Source organism: Pristiophorus japonicus, chromosome 6 (genome assembly GCF_044704955.1).
Source record: "Pristiophorus japonicus isolate sPriJap1 chromosome 6, sPriJap1.hap1, whole genome shotgun sequence".
Lineage (NCBI taxonomy): Eukaryota > Metazoa > Chordata > Chondrichthyes > Pristiophoridae > Pristiophorus > Pristiophorus japonicus.
Genome location: NC_091982.1, coordinates 232,177,722 through 232,195,934, shown reverse-complemented (window position 1 = coordinate 232,195,934; position 18,213 = coordinate 232,177,722). Strand labels below are relative to the sequence as shown.

At 49.4% G+C, this 18,213-nt stretch overlaps 1 pseudogene; it reads right to left on the bottom strand.

Moving 5' to 3' along the window:
* Positions 1-15,765: 15,765 nt before the first annotated feature.
* On the bottom strand, positions 15,766-15,941 carry LOC139266344 (U2 spliceosomal RNA; annotated as a pseudogene).
* Between the last annotated feature and the right edge of the window lie 2,272 nt (positions 15,942-18,213).

Below are 18,213 nucleotides of genomic sequence, written 5' to 3'. Positions count from 1 at the left end.
GTGGCTCTGGTACTTTTGAGGTCCTACTTTTTAAACTTAGCTCCTAGCTCCCTAAATTCGTCTTGTAGGACCTCATCCCGTTTTTTACCTATATCGTTGCGACCTATATGCACCACGACAACTCCCTTTTCAGAAGTTAGATGTAGTCCTTACTACTAGGGGGATCAAGGGGTGTGGCAAGAAAGCAGGAATGGGGTACTGAAGTTGCATGTTCAGTCATGAACTCATTGAATGGCGGTGCAGGCTCGAAGGGCCGAATGGCCTACTCCTGCACCTATTTTCTATGTTTCTATGTTTCTAGAATGCCCTGCACCTGCTCCGAGACATCCTTGACCCTTGCACCAGGGAGGCAACCTACCATCCTGGAGTCTCGGTTGCAGCCGCAGAAACGCCTATCTAGTCCCCTTACAATTGAATCCCCTATCACTATAGCTCTCGCACTCTTTTTCCTGCCCTCCTGTGCAGCAGAGCCACCCACGGTGCCATGAACTTGGCTGCTGTTGCTCTCCCCTGATGAGTCATACCCCTCAACAGTACCCAAAGTGGTGTATCAGTTTTGCAGGGGGATGACCGCAGGGGACCCCTGCACTAACTTCCTTGCACTGCTCTTCCTGTTGGTCATCCATCCCCTATCTGGCTATGCAACCTTTACCTGTGGTAAGACCAACTTGCTAAATGTTCTATTCACATCATTCTCAGCATCGTGGATGCTCCAGAGTGAATCTACCCGCAGCTCCAGTGCCACAATGCAGTCCGTCAGGAGCTGCAGGCGGATGCAATTTCCGCACACATAGTCGTCAGGGACACCGGAAGCGACCCTGACTTTCCACATAATACAGGAGGAGCATAACACGTGTCCGAGCTGCCCTGCCATGACTTAACCCTTAGATACCCTTAAATTGGCAACAACAATGCTAAAGGTTACTTACTGATATAGAAAAGAAAAAGAAAAACTACTTACCAATCACCAGCCAATCACTTACCCCCTTGGCTGTGACGTCACCTTTCGATTTCTTTCTACTTCTTTTTAGCCTCTCTGCTGCAGCTGCACCAGCTGGCCTCTTGACAAACTCCCGCCTCTCCAAACTCCCCGGACACGCGACTGCTGAGCCTTTATAGGCCGCTGCCTCTCGACGAACTCCCGCCTCTCACGAACTTCATAGATCGACCGTATCCCCAGGACATTTGCATGGGCAAGATTCCGGTAGTTACCCATCTCTTGCCCAGCGGATGTCCTGAAAACTCTGGCACCTGATAAAAACAGGTGCATAGCCTACTTTACCAGCATAAGAGTTTTAAAACATACAAAAACATATAAAAATAAAATTTAAAAAACACATTTTAATGTTAGAAACCCTGCTCACTAAGGTAAGTTTATTTTAAACCATAATTAAAAAACTTTTTTAAAAATCGGAAAAACATTTTTTTTCTAAGACATTTATTAACTTTAATTTGAATTAATCTCAAATATGTGATGTATTTTTTCTATTTTTTTAGTTGTGTTTTGGGCATTTGGGGGGGGTTTCTCAATCATAATAATGGGAACTCCAACTTACGGAGTCTCCATTATTATGAATGAGAAAATACTGTACCTGGATTGGCTGCCCAGAGCCATGTGACTCCAGCTCCAGCTTACGGACACCCCAACGTGCACGCGCTGCGATGCGCAGGGAGAGGAGGCCCCAGGACCGGGATCACTGGTGGGCACAGCAGGAACAGGTCGGTGCGCATCTTTTTCACCTTTCACTGTCGCGCGTCCGCGGGAAGCAGGGGTGCGGGATTTCAAGGCCATTATGTTAATTGCAGTTGTACAGGGCCTTGGTGAGGCGTCACCTGGAATATTGTGTTCAGTTTTGGTCTCCTAATCCGAGGAAGGACGTTCTTGCTATTGAGGGAGTGCAGCGAAGGTTCACCAGACTGATTCCCGAGATGGCAGGACTGACATATGAGGAGAGACTGGATCGACTGGGCCTTTATTCACTGGAGTTTAGAAGGATGAGAGGGGATCTCATAGAAACATATAAAATTCTGATGGGACTGGACAGGTTAGATGTAGGAAGAATGTTCCCGATGTTGGGGAAGTCCAGAACCAGGGATCACCATCTAAGGATAAGGGGTAAGCCATTTAGGACTGAGATGAGGAGAAACTTTTTCACTCAGAGAATAGTGAACCTGTGGCATTCTCTACCAGAGACAGTTGTTGATGCCAGTTCATTAGATATATTCAAGAGGGAGTTAGATATGGCCCTTACGCCTAAAGGGATCAAGGGGAATGGAGAGAAAGCAGGAAAGGGGTACTGAGGTGAATGATCAGCCACAATCTTATTGAATGGTGGTGCAGGCTCCAAGGGCCAAATGGCCTACTCCTGCACCTATTTTCTATGTTTCTATGTTTCTAATCAGGTGTCGTTCACAATACACCAACCTGCTTGAGGCAGGTGCTTCATGCCCACACTAAGGATCTCCTGGCAAATGCACCACTAGCACAAAGGCAGAGGAGACCCAGCACTATGAACCTCTGCTCCAATTGCCTCTGCCTCATGAATAGGAACCAGCCGCAAACAGGGCATTAGGCACAGGATAATTGTCCCTTTATTGTGTGGGACGATGAAGATCTTACTGTGCTGGCTGATTGATTTTAATTGCAGAGTGCCCGAAGTGAAGAGCTGAGAGGACAATCATCTATCTGCTGACATTAATGAGGCACCCCATCCACCTTCAACGTTCACTCCATCCACCGCCTACAACATTCACTCTCTCCACCACCACCAACATTCACTCCCTCCACCGCCAACATTCACTCCGTCCACCGCCAACATTCACTCCGTCCACCGCCAATATTCACTCCCTCCACCACCAACATTCACTCTCTCCACCACCACCAACATTCACTCCCTCCACCACCAACATTCACTCTCTCCACCACCACCAACATTCACTCCGTCCACCGCCAACATTCACTCCCTCCACCGCCAACATTCACTCCGTCCACCGCCAACATTCACTCCGTCCACCGCCAACATTCACTCCGTCCACCGCCAACATTCACTCCGTCCACCGCCAACATTCACTCCCTCCACCGCCAACATTCACTCCGTCCACCGCCAACATTCACTCCGATTTTGTGCTTCAGGTCTCTGGAGTAGGACTTGACCCCAAGACCTTGTGCTGAGAGTGCTACCAACTGAGCCACGGATGACATTGTTAGGACTGTGGTGAGATTGTGCTATTGGTCTGGGACCAGCAGCTGTAGACTGCAAGGTGCAACCAGCAAGATTTGAGATTGACATTTTATCATCATCATAGGCAGTGCCTCGAAATCGAGGAAGACTTGCTTCCACTCTAAAAGTGCGTTCTTATGTGACTGAACAGTCCAATACAGGAATTACAGTCTCAATTGCAGGTGGGACAGACAGTGATTGAAGGAAAGGGTGGATGGGGAGTCTGGTTTGCCGCACGCTCCTTCCGCTGCCTGCGCTTTCTTTCTGCATGCTCTTGGTAATGAGATTGACATTTACTGGAACAGTAGAACCTGAATTTGCTGAAAACATGTGGCAAAGTAATGGCGTGTCTACGGCGTGTGTCACTGTTACGGCGCAGAAATCGCAGCCAATTGTGGCGTGAGTGACTTACATGCCATTTTTTGTTGGGACTTTTGCTCCGCTCCACTATCACCACACAGCTAGAAGGACATTATAATAGCTCCGCCCCCATTAAGCTCAATGGCGATCGCCAAATTGCTGCATTTCAGTCCATGGCCACTTTGACTGAAAGCTAATGGCATTGGAGACCTGGCAGTGGCCTGATGTATGGACCTGTATCTGAGGAAACAGGATGTTTTAGGGTCGTATCAAAAGAGAAAACAAAATAAGTAAATTGATGTACCAGTAACAAAACGGTTCCAATATTAACAATGTGAAAATGGCGACTGTGTGAATTAATGGCAATTAATACAAGAGGAGGGGAATTCTAATGGGACAAGGCTGCTGTCATGTACAAGGGTGAGCCCCAAGGCGATGCACGGAGGCTTTACTAATCTCGATTGTAACTTAATTTGTTACTGCAAATACCCGCACCATATCAGGATGGCGGTTTCTGTTTAGACGTGATGTGAGCTGTCAGCTGAAATTCGCAATATCTGGCATCTGCGTCTGTAGAAAATCACAATCGCTCTGTGCTTCACATATTCCGCTAGTCAGTGACCATCTCAGGTGACATGAGTTGGCATTAAAATGTCGGGCACTTTGCAATTAAAAGCAATCAGTCAGTAAGTAAGATCTTTGTAGTCCCGCATGACAGCATAATTAGACTTTTAATCATTTTGTATCATTCTGCTGATCATTGTTAAATAAAACAAAAAGGGGATTGGTCTATAAACCAGTAAATGGGATTGGTCTATAAACCAATAAAGGGGATTGGTGCATAAACCAGTAAATGGGATTGGTGCATAAACCAATAAATGGGATTGGTCTATAAACCAGTAAATGGGATTGGTCTACAAGAACATAACATAAAAACATAAGAAATAGGAGCAGGAGTCGGCCATACGGCCCCTAGAACCTGCTCCGCCATTGAATACGATTGTGGCTGATCCGATCATGGAATCGGGTCCACTTCCCTGCCCGCTCCCCATAACCCTTTAATCCCTTATTGGTTAAGAAACTGTCTAGCTCCGCCTTAAATTTATTCAATGTTCCAGCTTCCACAGCTCTCTGAGGCAGCGAATCCCACAGATTTACAACCCTCTGACAGAAGAAAATCCTCCTCATCTCAGTTTTAAATGGGCGCCTCCTTATTCTAAGATCGTACCCTCTAGTTCTACTCTCCCCTATCAGTGGAAACATCCTCTCTGCATCCACCTTGTCAAGCCCCCTCATAATCTTATACATTTCGATAAGATCACCTCTCATTCTTTTGAATTCCAATGAGTAGAGGCCCAACCTACTCAACCTTTCCTCATAAGTCAACCCCCTCATCTCCAGAATCAACCTAGTGAACCTTCTCTGAACTTCTTCCAAAGCAAGTATATCCTTTCGTAAGTATGAACACCAAAACTGCACACAGTATTCCAGGTGTGGCCTCACCAATCCCCTATATAACTGTAGCAAGACTTTCCTGCTTTTATACTCCATCCCCTTTGCAATAAAGGCCAAGATTCCATTGGCCTTCCTGATCACTTGCTGTACCTGCACATGGGATTGGTGCATCAACCAGTAAAGAGGATGGTTTATAAACCAGTAAAGGGGATTGGTTTATAAACCAGTAAAGAGGATTGGTCTATAAACCGGTAAAGGGGATTGGTCTATAAACCAGTAAAGGGGATTGGTCTATAAACCAGTAAAGGGGATTGGTCTATAAACCAGTAAAGGGGATTGAAGCATCAACCACTAAACGTAATCTTTCTTCTGCCCCTTCATCCTCTGGTTCCGAGTCACTTTGGTGGCGGGATCAATACATTGACCATTGGCCACGCCGCTTCTGATTCGCCACTATGCCATTGACTTAGTGAATAAAAAATCAGGGGAATGTAAAACTGATGGTCGTTTTACAATCGCCCGTTTGTCGGCACCATTCACCCCTTTTGCGTGAGGAAGAATTTCCTGACGTCATTCCCAAAATGACCCTTCTCTAGTTTCAACTTTGTGTCTCTTTGTCCTACATCCACAGTTTAATTTATAGTAATAATCCGGGTAGACTTTTTAAAATCAATCTTATAAACTTTTATAAGATCAACTCTTCAGATGTCTCCTTTCCAGTCTGAAAAGCCCAAATGGCTGATTCACCAGTGGTTGAAAACTGGTTTGGGACACATCAGATCTCAAGCCTCTGACACACCTTGAAGGAACTGACCTTGGACTTAAGTTGGCTGCAACTCCATGATTCCCACTGCAGAGGAGCATATCAGTGGCACACTTGTCTCTGCTTCTGGCTATGAAGATCCCTGATCAGAGGCAATGGTTGCATTAACAGGGAAGCATAGAGGTCTTTTGGAGACGCTCTGTCAAGGCTTCAAAAGCCAAAAGACGTTGGGGCCGAACTTGGTGCACTCACCGCCCGCTGCTGCCGAGTTTTCTGGGCGGTCTCCCCTCCGAGCGAGTTTGGTGGAGGCCTCTCGCTGGCAGAGGAGGGAAGACCGCCCGCTGACATCCGCTGGCGTGCAACGCGCGTAAGTGTCCTCCCGCCCGCCGAGCTGCCAGTTGGGTCCAGGCGGGAGTCCGCTGCAGCAGGGGGAAGGAATGCCGCATGGAGGCAGGTCTAACCCCAACGATAAGTATGAAAATCGGCAACAAAAGGTCAGTAAACTTCTCTTTATTTTTTTTCCCAGCGATTCAGATGGATGGGGTCCCCTGAAGGTTTTTCAGTGTTTTATTTTGGAAATTTTAATTTTTATCTGTACCCCCCTCCCTTGGCCCGACTCAATCCTCGGCGTCACTTTGCCGAGGATCGCATTTTCCGTCAAGATTGGTATCTCCCGACCGCTGCTGCCCAGATTCAGGGCGTAAGTCCTTTTTTTGTCGCCGGGCGGTATTTCCAGGACTTTTTCATGAAAGTTCCTCCCAAAGTACCGTCAGGATCTCAGTGGTCCTTTGGGCAGCACTTGGGTGGAACTTAGCTTCAACTAAGTCCGGGGTCGTTAGTTCACTACTTTCGACACCCTTCCTCTAATTGCAGGAGATATGGGATGTGGAATTTTATTTCTATCCCTGACATTGTGCACATTTCTTTCAACACTTGGCCCACAAGCTCCATTATCACTGTCGATCACCTTGATCTCCCCCCTTTGAAAGAATTTGTTCTAAAAGTACTTTCGGCAGTAGTGAGCATGCTGGTGTCGCTGTATGCTGATAAAAAGACTAATATAGCATGTCTTTATTCAATGTGGCAAATAGAAGTATGGGATTAATTACTTGTTCACTGTGGAACAAATCCCTTGGGGTTGGGGCGGAGTCAGGCAGCACAGTCGCAGTTTCAGAAGTGCTGCTATATCATTAAAAAGTTGTGCTTTGAAGAAAGAACTGAGCATTTTAACAGTAGTATAATTTAAATTACAGTCAAAATAAAGTCATACCACACATCTTTAAATGAATAAGTATAAACTGAACACTTTTATGAAAGCACAAAGATTGTCCTTAAATCGCTCACAGTCTGAGGGCACAATCTTAAATTGGAATGAATATACTTTTAACAACCACATTCACGCTGACATCACAACTTCAGGTATGTTAATCACACTCAAAGGATCCAAGTTTTGGCCTGAGTTGCTCCTGTTTTTTTGACCAACTGGTTTAAAATGGAGTATCTTAGAAATTGCAATTCTCAGCATTTAGTTTGCTCCAGTTCTAGTCAGTGAGAACAGTTTCAGTTTGGAACAGATTTTTCTTTTCAAAAGTGAGCGTATCCAGCCACTTACGCCCATTTTGAAAGTTTAGGCAGTGAAAACTTACTCCAAACTAACTTAGAATGGAGTAAATGTAGATTTTTGTACGCTCAGAAAACCTTGCCTACACTTAGAAAATCAGGCGTAGGTTACAAATCAGGCGTAGGGAATGGGGGGCGGGGGGGTTTAAAGGGAAGTTTACAAACATTAAACACTTCAGTTTTACAAATAAAGAGCCATCATCAATAATAAATGATAAGTACATCAATAAATCAACCAATAAATCAATCCCCAAAAAATTAATAAAAAATAAAAAAAATAAAAAAATCAATAAATAAAACATTTTCTACTTCCCAACTGCAGCACAGGGAGCCCTCCAACAGCGTGCTGGGACGCCCCCCCCCTCAGTGTGTCTCTCTCTCTCTCTGTCTGTCAGTGTCAGTGTCTCTCTGTCTGTCTGTCAGTGCCTGTGTTTTTGACAGCGAGGGAGGGGTGGGGAGAGGAGGGGGAGAGGAGAGGGAGGGAAGGAGGGGAAGAGGAGAGGGAGAGGAGGAGAGGGAGGGGGAGGGAGGAGGAGAGGGAGGGGTAGGGAGGAGGAGAGGGGGGGAGGGAGGAGAGGAGAGGGAGGGAGGGACGGAGAGAAGGGGAGAGGGGAGGGAGGGAGCAGGGGGAGAGAAGAGGGAGGGAGGGAGGGTGAGAGAAGAGGGAGGGAGGGGGAGAGGAGAGGGAGGGGAGAGGGAGCTGAGCGGGCCCGGCTGACGTGAAGAAGCCGGGCCCAAGAATCTGGGCGGGGCCCGCCTCCAGCAAGATGTCGGGCGGGCGGTAAAGGTAGGTGGCCAGGGGGAGCGGGAGCTGGGGGGGCGGTCGTCGGAGCGGGAGCGGGCAGGGGGGGGCCGTCGGAGCGGGAGCGGGCAGGTGGGGGCCGTCGGAGCGGGAGCGGGCTGGGGGGGGCCGTCGGAGCAGGAGCGGGCAGGGGGGGGCCGTTGGAGCGGGAGCTGGTCGGGGGGATTGTCGGAGCGGGAGCTGGGGGGGGGTCGTCGGAGCGGGAGCGGGGTCGGTCGTCAGAGCAGCAGTGGGCGGGGGTCGGCGGAGTGGGAGCCGAAGCTGGGGTGGGGGGTCGTCGGAGCGGCAGTTGGGGGGGGTCGTCGGAGCGGGAGCGGGAGCGGGGGGGGGGGATCATCGGAGCGGGAGCGGGGGAGGTCGTCAGAGCGGGAGCGGGGTGGGTTGTCGGAGCGGGAATGGGGGAGGTCGTCGGAGCGGCAGCAGCAGCTGGGCGGGGTGGGTCGTCGGAGCGGGAACTGGCGGGGGGGGCATCGGAGCGGGAGCTGGGGGGGGGGGGGGCGGTCGTCGGATCAGGAGCTGGGGGGGGGGGGCGGTGGGGGTGTTGAGAAAACCAGTTGGAGCCAGAGCAGGAGCTGGACGAGGGAGGTGCAGCCTGATCCTCGCAGCCCCAGTGAGGTCATTCGGCCAGGGCTAGGGGCTGCGTGCTTCGGGCCCCTCCCAATCAGTTTCGGTGCCCGGAGCTACTGCACATGTGCGCCCACTGTAGCGTGCCTGTGCAGAGGTCCCGGCACTGATTTCAGTGCAGGGACCGGGCTCCGCCCCCCACAGCTCATCCTGCGCTGCGCCAAGCTCCAAACGACCTGCAGGGAGCCGGAAAATCTGCAGGTATTTTTTAGGCGCACTTTCGGGCGCGAAAAACGGGCGTCCAGGTCGGGGCTGCGCCGTTCTAGGCGCGGCCGATTTCTTGGGCCCAATAAGTCAAGTCTTGCTCACATCCACCTTAAAATATTGATTCCTTGTCATGGGTTGATTAACTCAAAAGTGCCAAGTTTTATGTAACAATCCCAAGTCGTGAGCTAGAGATTGTTCACACAATTTACACAACCAGTTTTCTAATGTGCTCACAAATAGAAAAGTAATATTCATAACTTGATCATTTGGTCAGAAACTCGGTCTGTAAATTTCAGTTTTTAAACCCAAAACCAGAAGAACTCAATATCACAAAAACAATGGCCTAGAAATTCGCCTCCTTAGCATCTCCAGTTATCGCCTCTCGTGGCCTGGACGACCACGTGTGCGGGAAGAGTCACCAGCTACAGCAACTCGAGCACCGAGTTTCAGAGTTTGAGCGGTGGCTGGAGTCACTGCGGTGCATCCGCGAGGCTGAGAATTGCGTGGATAGCACGCATCTTAAACACCACTTGGCAGAAGCACTGAGAGTAGCAAGGGCACAGAATGTACTCAATATCCATCATCAAAAGTGGCTCATTAGCACCAGTACTGTCCGAGTTGGCCGAGTCCTGAAGGACATAGCTGCCAGCATGGGCCTGCAGCAGGTGATGAGAGAACCAACATAAGGGAAAAATCTACTTGACCTCGTCCTCCCCAATCTACTTGTCGCAGATGCATCTGTCCATGACAACATTGGTAGCAGTGACCACTGCACAGTCATTGTGGAGACGAAGTCTCATCTTCACACTGAGGACACTGTTCATCGTGTTGTGTGGCACTACCACCGTGCTAAATGGGATAGATTCAGAACAGATGTAGCAACTCAAAACTGGGCATCCGTGAGGTGCTGTGGGCCATCAGCAGCAGCAGAATTGTATTCCACCACAATCTGTAACCTCATGGCCTGGCATATCCCTCACCCTACCATTACCAACCAGGGGACCAACCCTGGGTCAATGAGGAGTGTAGAAGAGCTGCCAGGAGCAGCACCAAGTGTACCTAAAAATGAGGTGCCAACCTGGGGAAGCTGCAACACAGGACTATATGCATGCTAAACAGCGGAAGCAGCATGCTATAGACATGGATAAGCGATCACACAATAAATGGATCGGAACAAGATCTGTAGTCCTACCACATCCAGTCGTGAATGGTGGTGAACCATTAAACAACTAACGAGAGGAGGAGGATCCATGAATATCCCCATCCTCAATAATGGCAGAGCCCAGCACATGGGTGTAGAAACATGGGTGTAAAAGACAAGGCTGAAGCATTTACAACCATCTTCAGCCAGAAGCGTTAAGTGGATGATCCATCTCGGTCTCCTCCTGAGGTCCCCACCATCACAGAAGCCCGTCTTCAGCTAATTTGATTCACTCTGTCATATATTTCACCATCTTGCAATGACAATAGTTATGTAACTGTAACTCATGCACACTGTAACTGTACCCTTGAAATGCACACCCTGACCACAGGGGTTGAGCTTGCGGGAGACACTCCTCACCTGGGTTTCCAGGTATAAAAGGGGAGATCCCACCCAGGGTCAGCACTCCTTGGTCCTAGGAATAAAGTGAAGGTCACAGAGTCTGATATATACATGCCTCGTGTGAGTTTGTAACAAGATGCAGAGACACTACATTTGGCGACGAGAAACGAGAATCACCGAACCACGAGGATGGCCACCGATGGCACAGAGGAACGCTACTGTGTGGGTGAGGACTGGGACGACTTTGTGGAAAGACTCCAGCAGAGCTTTGTCACAAAGGACTGGCTGGAAGAGGCAGCGGCTGACAAGCGGAGGGCGCATCTACTGACCAGCTGTGGTCCACAGACGTATGCGCTGATGAAAGACCTGCTTGCACCCCAAAAGCCAGCGGTCAAGTCCTTCGAAGAGCTCAGCCAGCTGATCAGTGAGCATCTCAAGCAGGCAAGTAGCGTACACATGGCCCGGCACCGGTTCTACTCTCACCGGCGTCAGGAGGGTCAAAACGTCTCGGACTTCGTGGCGGAACTGCGGCGTTTGGCCAGTCTCTGTAAGTTCTCCGATGCCTGCAGGAGGGAGATGTTAAAGGACTTTTTCATCGAGGGCATTAATCATGCCGGAATTTTCAGGAAGCTCATAAAGACTAAGGACTTGACTTTAGAAGGGGCGGCGTTGATAGCTCAGACCTTTATGGCAGGGGAAGAGAAGACCAAGCTAATTTACGCATGCAGCCCTGGTTTTAACATTGCGATGAACCAAGGAGTTAATGTTGTAAAAGTGATACAGAACCCCGCAGGCAGGCAAGGGCAATTCGACACCGCCCAGACAGGCAGGCAAGGGCAATTCGACACCGCCCAGGCAGCAACAAGCTCCAGGGTGGGCCCGCAACAGGGACAATGGAAAGGGGATCGGCAATTCATGCCATCATGAGGAACAATGCATCCCGTGATGGGACCATTAACACCCTCCATCAGAGTGCTTAGAAACAGCCAAATGGGCCATCAGAGAAGAATGCCTAGGAATAGTCCTTTTGTTAACAGCACTCTCAGCTCATGCAGGAGGTGTGGGAGTAGACACTCTGCCAAAAGCTGCAGATTCCAGCTTTATACCTGTAGGATTTGTAATGTCAGTGGACACTTGGCCAGGATGTGCAAAAAGGCAGTAGCGAGGCTAGTTTGCGAGACAGAGGAACCAGACGAGGGGTCTGAAATGCAGGATGAGGCCTGGGGAACAACCAAGGATGCTGAAGTTCAGAGAGTTCATGTGGCTGACGTCCACAGCTCATACACTAAAACGCCACTCATGCTGATGAAAGTCTTACTGAATGGCACATGGAGCTGGACACGGGAGCTAGCCAGTCACTCATGAGCGCCCAACAATTTGAGAGACTATGGCCACACAGAGCTAGCAGGCCCAAACTGGAACGCATTGAGATGTAGCTATGTACGTACACCAAAGAGATCATCCCAGTGCTGGGCAGTGCAAACTTGGTCGTAACGCATAATGGATTACAGAACCGGCTGCCACTCTGGATTATTCCGGGAAATGGCCCCGCGCTTTTGGGGAGGAGTTGGCTAGCTGAGATAAATTGGAAATGGGGGGATGTGCACGCCATTTCATCCGTGGAGCGAAGTTCATGCTCGCAGGTATCGCAAAAATTCGAGTCACTCTTTCAACCTGGTGTCGGAACGTTCAAGGGCACCAAAGTAATGATACGCATCACTCCGGACGCCAGACCAGTGCACCACAAAGCCAGAGTGGTGCCGTACGTGATGCATGAGAAAATTGAAAGTGAACTGGACAGGCTGCTCAGAGAGGGCATAATTTCGGCCGTTGAATTCAGCGACTGTGCAAGTCTCATCAGTCAAAGCAGATGGCTTGGTTAGGACCACAAAGCCACCATCAACCGAGTGTTGCTGCAAAACCAATATCCGCTTCCGAGAGCGGAGGACCTCTTTGCCACGCTGGGAGGTGGAAAGCTGTTCACGAAGCTGGACCTCACTTCGGCCTACATAACTCAGGAACTGGCGGAACATTCCAAGCTTCTGACCACCATCACGACGCACAAAGGATTATTTATCTACAACAGGTGCCCGTTTGGCATTCATTCGGCAGCGGCTATCTTTCAGCGAAACATGGAAAGCTTGCTCAAGTCCATCCCTGGAATGGTCGTATTCCAAGACGACATCCTTATAACGGGTCGAGACACCGAGGAACACCTCCGCAACCTGGAGGAGGTGCTACGCCGATTGGATCGGGTAGGCTTGCGGCTGAAAAAGGCCAAGTACGTGTTTTTAGCCCCAGAGGTCGAGTTCCTGGGCAGGTGGGTTGCCGCAGTCGGGATCCGGCCCACTGAATCAAAAACTGAGGCAATTCGCCGGGCGCCCAGGCCTGGCAACACGTCGGAGTTGCGATCATTCCTGGGACTTTTGAACTATTTTGAGAACTTTCTGCCGAACTTAAGCACATTGATGAATCCGTTACACATGCTCCTCCATAAATGTTGTGAATGATTTTGGGGGGATTGTCTAGAACGGGCTTTCAATAAGGCAAGGAACCTGCTGTGTTCCAACAAACTGTTGACTTTGTATGACCCCTGTAAAAAACTGGTTTTAACATGCGATGCGTCACCCTACGGGGTTGGGTGGGTATTGCAGCAGGGTAATGATGATGGCCGACTCCCACCGGTGGCTTACGCCTCCAGGTCGCTCTCCCAGGCGGAGCGTGGATACGACATGGTCAAGAAGGAGGCACTCGCGTGTGTGTATGGTGTGAAAAAGATGCACCAGTACCTTTTTGGTAGACAGTTCAAGCTAGAGACGGACCACAAGCCGTTAACATCCCTGTTGTCCGACAGCAAGGCTGTCAACACTAATGCGTCAGCTCGCATACAGCGATGGGCCCTCACGCTGGCTGCATATGACTACACCATACGGCACCGGCCAGGCACCGAAAATTGCGCTGACGCACTCAGCAGGCTCCCACTGGCCACCACCGAGGGGGCGTTGGAGCAGAGCGCCGAGATGGTCATGGCCACTGAGACTTTTGACACTGCGGGCTCCCCCATCACAGCCCGCCAGATCAAACTCTGGACCAACAGCGACCCCCTTCTATCCATGATAAAGAAATGTGTCCTGACTGGGAATTGGGCGCCTGCACACAGGGCGTGCCCCGAGGAAGTCAGGCCGTTTCAGAGACGGGTGGATGAACTCTCCATCCAAGCCGACTGCCTGTTATGGGGCAGCCGGGTAGTCATGCCCCAGAAAGGAAGGGAAGCGTTCATCAGGGAACTCCACAGCGAGCACCCTGGCATCGCGTTAATGAAGGCCATTGCCCGGTCACATGTATGGTGGCAGGGGATTGACTCAGACCTGGAACACTGGATTCGCAGGTGCACGACGTGTGCCCAGCTGGGCAATGCCCCCAGGGAGACTCCACTCAGCCCGTGGCCCACCAGGCCATGGTCACATATTCACATAGACTAGGCTGGCCCTTCATGGGGAAAATGTTCCTGATCGTAGTCGATGCATACTCAAAGTGGATCGAGTGCATCATATTGAACTCGTGCACGGCATCCATCACAGTGGAGAGTCTGCGTATGGTTTTCGCGACCCATGGCTTGCTGGACATCCTGGTCAGCGACAATGGCCCGTGTTTTACCAGCCATGAATTTCAGGAGTTTATGTCGGGCAATGGGATCAAGCACGTCTGGACAGCGCCGTTCAAGCCGGCTTCCAATGGCTAGGCGGAACGGGCGGTCCAAGTCATAAAACAGGGCATGCTACGCATCCAAGGACCCTCCCTTCAGTACCGCCTATTGCGCCTCCTGCTGGCCTATAGGTCCCGGCTGCACTCGCTCACGGGAGTCCCACCAGCGGAACTCCTCATGAAATGCACGCTCAAGATGCGGCTGGCCCTCATTCACCCAGACCTGGCAGACATTGTTGAAGGCAAGCGCCAGTCCCAAACCCAGCTCCATGATCGAGGCTCAAAAGGGGAGGTATATAGAAATAGATGACCCGGTATTTGTTCTTAACCATGCTTTGGGACCCAAAAGGCTTGAGGGCACCGTAATTGGTAAAGAAGGAAACAGGATCATGGTGGTCAGACTAAACAATGGGCAGATATGCCACAAACACTTGGACCAAGTAAAGACAAGGTTCAGCATAGACACGGAGGAACCGGAAGAAGAGCATGATGAGATAGCACCCACACCTCTGCCAGCGTATGAGCAACAAAGACAGCCCTCAGCATGCACAATCCCTGCGGCTAGCCCGGACAGGCTGGAATCACCTCAAGTGACAAAGACGCGTGCTGAGGCTCAGCCACCAGAGCCACAACTGCGGCGCTCCACAAGAGAGCGTCGACCACCCAATAGACTTAACCTCTGAAACTAAAAGACTCAAGGGGGGAGGTGATGTCATGTATTTCACCATCTTACAATGACAATAGTTATGTAACTGTAACTCATGCACACTATACCTGTACCCTTGAAATTCGCACCTTGACCACAGGGGGGTGAGCTTGTGGGAGACACTCCTCACCTGGGTTTCAAGGTATAAAAGGGGAGGTCCCACCCAGGGTCAGCACTCCTTGGTCCTGGGAATAAAGTGAAGGTCACAGAGTGACCGTGTCTGATATATACATGCCTCGTGTGAGTTTGTAACAAGGTGCAGAGACACTACACACTCCACGTGATATCAAGAAACAGCTACGACACTGGCATCTATCCGACAATTTGGAAAAGTGCCCAGGTATGTCCTGTCCACAAAAAGCAGGACAAATCCAATCCGGCCAATTACTCGGGACACACACCGAGACAGACATCATCTACTGCTGGAGAGCCATCAACTCGCTGAAAGACGCACTTTGGTCTTCCAGAAACTTGCCGGTCTTCCAGAGCAAGGAGATATCCATGACTGAGTGTCGCAGACTGGCGCAATCCAAGGTCCAGGAGTACGTGCTGAGTGACGCACTAAAGATTGGTGCAGTCGCCTCAAAGGCACAATGGGGAAGAGCCAGAGTTTAAGGCCCTTCCGCCACAGTAAACCCAGGAGATTGAATCAGACCCCCCTCGGGTTGTACTTTTTTTTTTTCATTCTTGTCAGATCAACTCCAACGCCAAAGATCACTTTGCGCTACTATATTTGATCTTAGCCAAAAGGCCGAGAGGGGAAGCTGCACCGTTCCTGGAAACACTGCAATACCAGGTCGGTGCGTGGAGTGGACGGAGCAAGCCCCTGTTCCATCTCCCTGTTCCAAAAATCAATTTAATATTTGGTCCCCAGATAGGGGATATTAAACTGATAAGCTGTACTTGTTAATCTGCATGTATACAAAGAGCGCCATGTACTGAAAAACACCTATGTTGTGCCATGTAATGAAAGTCTCTGCACTGTTTAGTAACCTGTAAAGAAATGTAAATGTATCCCCATCGATTCCGTGTACTGCTTTCATCTGCATAGTGCTACATGTAACGTGATTTGTGATCGGTATTGAAATGTATCCTGGAATCTAATGTAAACCTGTTCTCATCTGCTCCATGTAATACCCTCATTTGCACAGTACTACATGTAATGTGATTTACGGATTGTACTAAACTGTACCTTGAAATTAAATGCAACCTAGTGTATTGTATGGAACTGCTGTCAGCATCCAAACGAATTGTATGGAATTGCTGACCGCAAGGTACTGAGCTATTTTCCAATGTATTGTGAAAATGTTATATGAATAAAGTATATTTTTGGAAAAAAAAAATTCTTTTAGTTCAGTCCACTGGGCCACCAGGGAGGGTTTCTGCCGGGCCAGCGGCCTGGCACCCAAGAGGGTATGCCAGGCTGCCTGTTGGTGGTCCGGCCGAACCCGGGGGCCATAATTGTCAGGCCGACCTGGCAGTCAGCTAACAAAAAAAAATAAGATGGCGGCCACGGCAGTGCGCCAGTCCCTTTAATGGCAGCTGCACCGCCATTTTGCACAAACTGCAAACACGGTGCACCAGCAGGAAAAACTGTGGCCGCAAGATTTTGTGAGGTAAATTCGGTGCGGGAGATGGGCTGTGTGCGCCTAGATGCGCACTTAGGAAGGTTCGGCCGCGGTGGGGCAGAAGTGAGGACCGCTGGAAAAACCACCGAGGTGAATTGCGCGAGCGGCGGCTATTCAACACTACCGCATGGCCGCCATTCTCCGGCGATAACAGGCTTTATCGGGAGACTGAATTCCGGCCTCAATATGTTAGTAGGATCATCAAATGAGGCCATCTGGGTTGAACTAAAGAACAAAAAAAGGGCAATCACACTGCTGGGAGTGTACTATAGACCCCCAAACTGTCCGAGAGAGATAGAAGAGCAAATTTGTAGGCACGTTTCTGACAAGTGCAAAAACAATAGGGCAGTAATAGTGGGGGATTTCAATGACCCTAATATACTGGGATACTATCAGTGTAAAAGATTTAGAGGCGCAGAATTCCTAAATTGCATTCTGCAGAACTTTTTCGCCAATACGTAGCAAGCCCAACAAGAGGTGGGGGGTGGGGGGCAGTTCTGGATTTAGAGTTAGGGAATGAAGCTGGGCAGGTGGATGGAGTATCAGTGGGAGAGCATTTTTGTGGTAGTTGCCATAATTCAGTTAGTTTTAGCATAATTATGGATAAGGACAAAGATAAAACAGGAGTAAAGGTTCTAAATTGGGGGATGGTCAATTTACTAGGCTGATTTAGAAAAAGTGGCCTGGAAACAGCTACTTGAAGGTAAATCAGTGTCGGAGCAATGGGAGGCATTCAAGAGAGAGGTACATGGAGTTCAGGGTAATCATGTTCCCACAAAGAAAATGGGTAGAACTGCTGAATTTAGAGCCCCCAGGATGACAAGGTGCATACAGGGTAAGATAAATACAAACAGGGAAGGCTATATCAGACATCGAGAGCTCAATACTGCAGCAAGCCTGGGAGAGTATAGAAAGTGTAGGGGTGAAATTTAGAAGGAAATTAGGAAAGCAAAGTGAGGGCATGAGAAAATACTGGCAAGTAGAATCAAAGTAAACCCAAAGATGTTTTATAATTACATAAAGAGCAGGAGGATAACCAAGGAAAGAGTGGGGCCTATTAGGGACCAACATTGTGATCTATGTGTGGAGTTGGAAGATGTAGGTAAGGTACTTAATGAATACTTTGCAGCTGTCTTCACAAAAAAGGGGACAATGCTGACATTGAAGTTCAGGAGGAAGAGAGTGAAATACTGGACGGGATAAACATAGTAAAAGAGGAAGTGTTAAGGGTTTAGCATCTTTGAAAGTAGATAAATCGCCAGGACCGGATGAAATATATCCGTGGCTATTAAAAGAAGCAAGGGAGGAAATTGCGGAGGCTCTGACCATCATTTTTCAAACCTCCTGGGCTACAGGAGTGGTGCCAGAGGATTTGAGAACTGCTAACACTGTACTATTGTTTAAAAAGGGAGGAAGGGATAAACCGAGTAATGACAGGCCAATTAGTTTAACCTCGGTGGTGGGCAAATTATTGGAATCAATTCTGAGGGACAGTGCAAACTTTCATTTAGAAAGACACAGGTTAATCAAGGAAAGTCCCCATGGATTTGTTAAGGGAAGGTCTGGTTAACTTTTTGAG